The sequence below is a fragment of the Canis lupus genome, chromosome 34, assembly GCF_048164855.1.
Source record: "Canis lupus baileyi chromosome 34, mCanLup2.hap1, whole genome shotgun sequence".
Lineage (NCBI taxonomy): Eukaryota > Metazoa > Chordata > Mammalia > Carnivora > Canidae > Canis > Canis lupus.
In genome coordinates this window covers 9,065,046-9,072,795 of record NC_132871.1, presented here as the reverse complement: position 1 = coordinate 9,072,795, position 7,750 = coordinate 9,065,046, and positions in this window count along the sequence as shown.

The following is a 7,750-nucleotide window of genomic DNA, read 5'->3' as shown; positions in this document are numbered from 1 at the left end:
AAATGCAAAACTCAGGACCCATATCAAAAAACAAGTACTGTTTCCTATAGAAATTGGAAAAATTGTTGAGCACAATCGGATAACCAAAGTGCATACTCACAGAAACTCATATGAATCTATGCTCTTTTCATTTTCCTGCCTGATTTTGTAGGTGAATGCTGTTGCTGCTAACTGATTTTCTTGCTCATATATTATCATCAATTTTCAGCATCAGTAAAACACAGGTCACAGCGTTCATTAGTACAGAGTTCTTAGAGGGTTTGGGGCTTGTTCTTTTTTCGTTTAATGCTAAAAGAAGAATTAAAGTCATCTACTTTAAAGTCATCTAATTAAAGTCATCTTCATTTACTGGAAGATCTGGTATACAAAAATACATCATTTAATTTTTTTTTCCTTTCATCCTTGACAAAGTCTGTTATATTGTGTTTTGGCACTAGAAAATAGTTTTTACATTCTTATATCATTGATCCTTTGGCACAAGAGACTTCTTTCCTCTTTCACATTAGTACATTAGTAACTTAAGAATGTGACGCTTGGGGGACAGTGTAGAAGGAGATCATGATTTGTTACTTATAGGACTGACTTTAGGAAGAATCTGCAGTGATTGCTGAAAACTGGAACTGGCTGACCTGCATTGGCAATGCCAAAATTGGACCAACAGTGGCAAAAAAAGAACATACTTGGGGAGGTAGCACACATCTTTGTTTTACTATCACAAACTCCTGCCTGGGCCCATCTACCATTTAGATACTATCTTGGCTTAATCTTTACACCAGAAACTCCTAGCAGGGCTTATTTCCTTTCACTTTTACCCTGAATTTGGAGATCCTAAGCACTGTGATATAGGCTCATTTTTTACCTAGCCCAGTCTTTCTTCACTGCTGTAACTCAAAGTGTGGGAGGAAGAAAAAATGAAAGTAGATTTCCTTTATGTCATCCTGAAAGATTAGCAATGTACTTCTACTTAATAGCTTTCAGTTACTTATAATATAGGAATGTATCATGTCTTCTAGATCATACTGATATTGCTAACCTTCAGTTCCCCCCAAAGTTTCATACATGATAGCAGCATTGCCTTTTTGGACCTGTTTTTTCATCTAGAAAATAAAAAAGTTAAAGGCAGTATAAGTAACAAACATCTGCAATACTCCTATGCCAGTTTTCTACAAAAATACCCATGAAACATTCAAATAAAAAAAAATAATGTTATTCATAGAGACTTAGGTAAAAATAGTGGAAACTAGAAGGAATTCTTACTAGGTAAAGCCATAAGGATAATTTTTTTTTAATAGCAAATTCAAATTCTGCATAAGTAACTTTGTTAGTAAGGCAAGATGACACCTTAGTGCTCCCATCATCTAACATTGCTTATTACCTTATGTATAAGAAGGCTGTACTTACACTTGAGGCAGCTGTTAAAGAGTCCCATCAGAAGAGGCTTTCTGGATTCTTCACTAGTGGCACTGAAGGTGTAACTATCCTGGAGCTTTTCCTTAACTCAGAGAACCACCGCTGGCATTCACCCAGGGGTAGGGAGTGGTAGTCATAAAAGGGGAGAATAATGACAAGAGCAGCAAAACAACCCAAAAAGATCTCTTAGCCTCTACCTATTAGCAGATGTAGAGTACTTAGAGCAAGATTCTTTTTGAAAAGATATTCTTTCTAACTGTTTTTCAAAACTAAGAACTTTGGTCTTACTGCAAGGAAATTTATTATGCTCGTCTACACTAAGCCTACATCTGATGGACTTCCTTGGGTTTCCTTGGAGAAATGAAATGGGTTTAACATTTCTGGCTACCTGCTGGATAAGCATCTGCACTTGAGTGGATTGAAAAAGAGCTGAAGCAATCCTCAGAGTCTGCCATTTCTCCAGTTGGTCTAGCTAAACCTGTCCTCACTGAGAAATGAGAAACTAAATGGACAAGAGATTTGAACCAGCATTTCACACAGAAGGCTGAGAAGGGATCACAGTTTTTGTGTGTGTGTGTGTGTGTGTGTGTGTGTATTGTTTTTTGGGGCAAAAGAAGGGAGAATTGGGTAAATTCCTTATCTTTTTTAAAGAAACACTAAAACATTCTTTTTTACTTTAATAAGTAACATAAGTTAATTTTTAAATCTATTAAATGTTTAGCCACATGAGTCATTAAGGAAATGCACATTAAAACTATAGTCAGATACCCTTACACTGTTACTAACAGCAAAAATTAAAATATCGACAATACCAAGTGCTGATGAGAATGTGGAGCAGACAAGAACTGGCTATTGTTCATAAACTGTGCTGGTGGTAGTGTAAATTGGCCCAACCATTTTGGAAATGTTTGACAGAAACCTACTAACATTAAAACATACATTCACCCTCAACTCAGTAATTCTACATCTAAGCATGTATCCAACCAAGGTAACATTTGGGTACACAAACATATATAGAAGAATATTCTTAGCATTATTCATAATAACCTCAAAGTGGAAACAACTCCAGTGCCAACAGAACGCATAGAGTGAGCTACTGCTCAAACAAGGACAAGGATGTGAGCTAACTTGCTACATGTAACAATTTGGATGAATCTTATAAACATGATGTTGATAAGCCAACAAAAAATGTGCTGTATGATTCCCGCTATAAAATTGTTCAAAAACAAGCAAAATATACCTGTAGGCAGAATGGAGTGAGAAGTCAGAAATGGGCCTGATGGTGTGCTGGTAATCCTGCCTTTCTTCACTAGTGTGGCGATAACTTTTTGAGTTGTACTCTAAATAGTTTACACATTTTAAAAAATTTATCTTACACTTGAATTAAAGTTTTTGTTAGTGAATTAAGCAAAATCAGCATGAGGCTAATGGGACAGACACTTCTGCAGCATGAGAAAAGAACAGTAAATATCCTGAGGCATTTAGAATGAAGGGCTTTATTTTTCCAGCACATGCATAGCAAGAAATATTAGAAAATAGCTGCTTCAGCTCCCACCCTGGTGCAACAGAACATTATGATAATGAGGGCAGAAGAGTAAGAGTGGGCCAAGAAAGGGAGAGGCCAAATTAAGATTTGTGTCAGAAACAGTAAATAGTCATAGTGCTAAGGAGAATCGAACCCCAAATGAAGAAAGGTGAATATCAAACTGGTTTTCAGAAGTCTGCAGGTTCTCCTGAGCCAACAGAGATCAGAGCTGCCTTCCTCAGTGTGCTATATTGTGCGTAATAAGCTTTCCTTTAAAGGATTCTGCAACTTAAAAGATGTTACGATAAACCAAAAGCACCAGAGTGGAAGATAAACTTTAAAAAGCACCTTCAGATGAATTTAGTGAGAAAAGGTACAGATTTAAAAGGCTGGTTACAAAGATTTATCCTTTGAACAATAGGTGTTCCCAAAGAAAACAAATTAAACAATATATAGTTTTAATAGGAGGAATCTTCATCTAAGGAAAAGGCTGTAGTCTACATGAAGATCCTCTTTTACACGTTAATGCCAGCTGGAATAGAGCAGTTTTCTAGTTCAGAATGTCTCCAGTCATCCACATGTGAAGGTAACAAAAACATTCTGTGATCTGCACCACACTACTTATTTGCCCTTTATAGAAAGAAATACCTGAAAATAATCACTGCATTACCAAAATGAACCAAAATTAAGAAGAAAAGAAAGTTGGTAAGTATTGAAATCAGTAAAACTATTATGATAATGCAGGTAACTATATTTAAAGCAGATTTATTAAATGATTTATCTCAAAAAATTTAAATGGGATTTATTAACCCCAGATTAAATTAATGAAGGCCAGGAAAGGATCACAGTGTCTTTTCTTAGGAGGTAAAATGAAGGGCAAAATTCTAGCTTCTGTTTAAAAAAAAAAAAAAATTAAAGCTTAACTGTTTTTTACTTTGGAATTTAAATGTAAATTTAAGAATCTTTTAAAGGGTGCCTGGGTGTCTTGGTCAGTTTAGGGTCCAATTTGATCTCAACTCAGGTCTTGATCTCAGGGTTGTGAGTTTAAGCCTAATATTGGGCTCCATGCTGGGCATGGAGCCTACTTATTTAAAAAAAAAAGCATCTTTTGAAATCTGTTAAGGTGATTAATAAAATAAATAACAATGTCTCCTGTCCAAATACTTTTCTTTTTAAAGATTTTCTTTATGGGGTGCCTGGGTGGCTCATATGGTTAAGCGTCATCTGCCTTCAACTCGGGTCATGATCCCAGGTCTTGGTTTTGAGTCCCGCATCCGGCTCCCTGCCCAGTGGGGAATCTGCTTGCTGCTCCCTTTCCCTCTGTTCCCCTGCTTGTACTCTCTCTTTCTCTCTCTCTCTAAGTAAATAAATCTTAAAAAAAAAGATTTTATCTATTCATGAGAGACACACAAAAAAGAGGCAGAGTTATAGGCAGAGGGATAAGCAGGCTCTCCACACAGAGCCGGATGCAAGACTTGATCCCAGGACCCCGAGATCATGTCCTGAGCCAAAGGCAGATACTTGACCATTGAGCCGTGCAGACATTCCTCCTGTCCAGAGCTTGAAAAAGACAAAAATGAAATCCTATTTGACAAAAATTGAAAGAAATAAGAATAGCACTTAGGATCCAAACTGTTTGGGATGCCTGGGTGGCTCAGCCCAGGGTGTGATCCTGGAGTCCTGGGATTGAGTCCCACATCGGGCTCCCTGCATGGAGCCTGCTTCTCCCTCTGCCTGTGTCTCTGTCTCTCTCTCTCCCTGTGTCTCTCATGAATAAATAAAATCTTTTTTTAAAAAAAGATCAAAACTGTTTAAATTTTAAAAACAGAATGAAATGATTGCTTCTTCCAGAAGACTTACCTTTAATCAAAGTCTGTCACATAACAGCTAATATTAAAGTATTTCAGAGTACAATTAAAGTATAAATAGCATATTCACTACTAAAATTACAATTAGTAGTGAAGACAACAAACTCTACAGTTTATATGCAGAATAATATAGTGTTGGAGAAATACATGGATGGCTGGGTGACTCAGTGGTTGAGCATCTGCCCTGGGCTCAGGGCTTGATCCCAGGGTCCTGCTTCTCCCTCTGCCTATGTCTCTGCCTTTCTCTGTGTGTCTCATGAATAAATAAATAAAATCTTTTTTTTTTTTTTAATGGAGAAATACTAAAGCCTTTAAAAAGTGTAGAGGGGCACCTGCTTGGCTCAGTAAGTCGGGCATCTACCTTCGGCTCAGGTCATGATTCTGGGACCCTGGGATTGAGCCCCATATAGGGCTCCCTGCTCCATGAGAAGCCTGCTTTTTGCTCTCCCTCTGCCCCTCCCCTCTGTATATGCTCGCTCTCTCTCAAATAACTAAAATCTTTTTAATAAATAAATAGTGTAGATTATGGTGGAGACCTTTAACAGGTGTTCTGTGAACTATCATAACCAAGTAAAAGGGAGATAAAAATGAAAAAAAAAATACCATTTATTTAAAAAAGATACAATTTTTTTTTCTCAAATGCAATAGTTTACAAATCGATAGCAATATTGAGTAACAGGCAGCGTGGGGGACCCAGAAACATCTCTTGACTTCTGCATATCAGCTGATTTAGAATATTTACAGCAAGATTCAAAAACAAAACAACCCCTCAAACTTGTCCTAAAGTTTGTTTAGCCTCTTTGTCCTGAAGACAAATTGCAAGGAAATCACTTACCACTTTCTATTCCAAACCTAGACACCCTCTGCCTCCTCAGCGATCTTAGAAGAATGAAATGGCTCAGCATTCGATGCCCATCTGCTGGACGTTGGATCAGCATCTGAGCGGACTGTAAAAGCTGAAAACAACATTACAGCCTGATAATTCCCCTGAAGTTCATTTTGTAGGGCAGAAATTGTAGAGGCTGTGTTCTTTGATCACAAGGTAACAAAACCAGAAAATAAAAGCACAGTCATCTGGAAAATAATTTTAAAGCCCTCTTCTAAATTATTTTGTCAAAAGATGCAATAGAATTGAAAACAAAATGGCAGAAAGCTGGAGGGTGATATATTTAAAGCTATACTAAAGGACAAATTGATAGCGATTGTTGCATAAAAAGGGGAAATGGATGAATTAAACATGTAACACTAGAAACAAAAGTAATAAACACTAATTAGAAGTAAATGAGAAAAAAAAAGTAAAAAGGCAACCTAACATGCATTTTTTTAAAATTGAAAATCAGAAATAACACAGGTAATGGAAAGAGACTTAAGCGCCATCCTCAACTATATATTTTATTTAAACATTTGTTATAAAATGTCAAGTACAGCAGTTTAGAATAGCCAATCAATAATAATTAAGAAAACCTAATCAGGTCAATAACCAAAGAAAAAATTGAAGCAGTTATCAGTGAATTGTGGATTCTTAAATAAGCCCTGTTCACTTTATCCATTCTTCCAGACTTTCCTGTGATTTTTAAGTTTTTCCATGCAGCAAGAAAAAGGTGAGTACACCCGTCCATTTTGCATAAATAATATTACTCTGATACCAAAATTTTAAAAGCAATTAAAATGAAAGCTTATATATCCTTAGTTTATCCATGAATATGGATGTAAACAAATCTAAAGATACTAGTGCAAATAATATGTTTAAAGAACGATTTACCATGCTTAATAGGGTTTATCCTTTGATGAAAGAGGAGTTCACATGAAGAAAAATTATTACTATAATACTGATCTTCATAGGACTATAATGAGACCTGCAAGTTGATAACTTATCCATTCATGTGATTGCGCAAATGTCGTGGACACTTCAGATCATATTTGGTTTACTTGATACAATCACTAGCTGGAGAAATGGGATTAGGCTAATGTGTGTAAGTGAATCAGTGTCCAACCCTCCCCTCTAATTACATGATTGCTGTAAAATGGAGAAAAAGTATGGATGGATATTGGTGAGGGAACCAAAATATTTAAAACTGCTTCTTAAAAAAAAAAAATTCGATTTATTGAGCCCTTACTATTTGTCGGGTATCAAGCTAATTGTTCTACATATATCTCAAAACCTATGAAGTACTGTTGTTCTTGTTTTAACAAAAGGGAGGGCAGGTGGGTCAGTCAGTTAAGCATCTCCCTTCAGCCAGTGTCATGATGCCAGGATCCTGGGATCAAGTCCCACATTGGGCTCTCTGCTCAGTGAGGAGTGTGCTTCTCCCTCTATCCTCCCCAACCCCCATTTGTGCTCGCTCGCGCACGCTCTCGCTCTCTCTGTCAAATAAATAAAATATTTTTTTAAAAAAAGAAGAAGAAAGGTAAGGTGCTTTGAGAAATGAAGTAACTTGCCCAAGATCACACAAACCAGTGAAGGAGGAAGCTGCACTTTGGGCACAGACTTCACGGAAAACCATATTCTTAACCAGTACACTAAATATCAACAGCTGTAACAATTCAGAAACTCATACACACCAATTGAATATCATGCAACAACAAATCCTTCCAAAACTGTGGGATAGCATGGGAATAATGCTTACTATTTAGTGAAGGCAAGCAGTATTACAAAACTGCATATAGTATGGTTTATAAATTTTTAAGCTAGAGTGAGTTTGAAAAGAAGCCAATGTATGTGTGTGTTTGCTTTTTACTATTGCCGTTTTTCCTTGGCGAATGTGTGAAGTTTTTTTAAATCTAAAAAGGATACTGTATCCCCTACGAGATTGAAAGCTATTTGTGATCAAATCCTGTTTTTTTTTTTTGCAACCTCAAACCCAGCTGTGCACTTTATACATAGGCACAAAATGTTTATTTATTTGGATTACAACATAAAGGGTCCTCTATAGTAAGGGTTCTTACT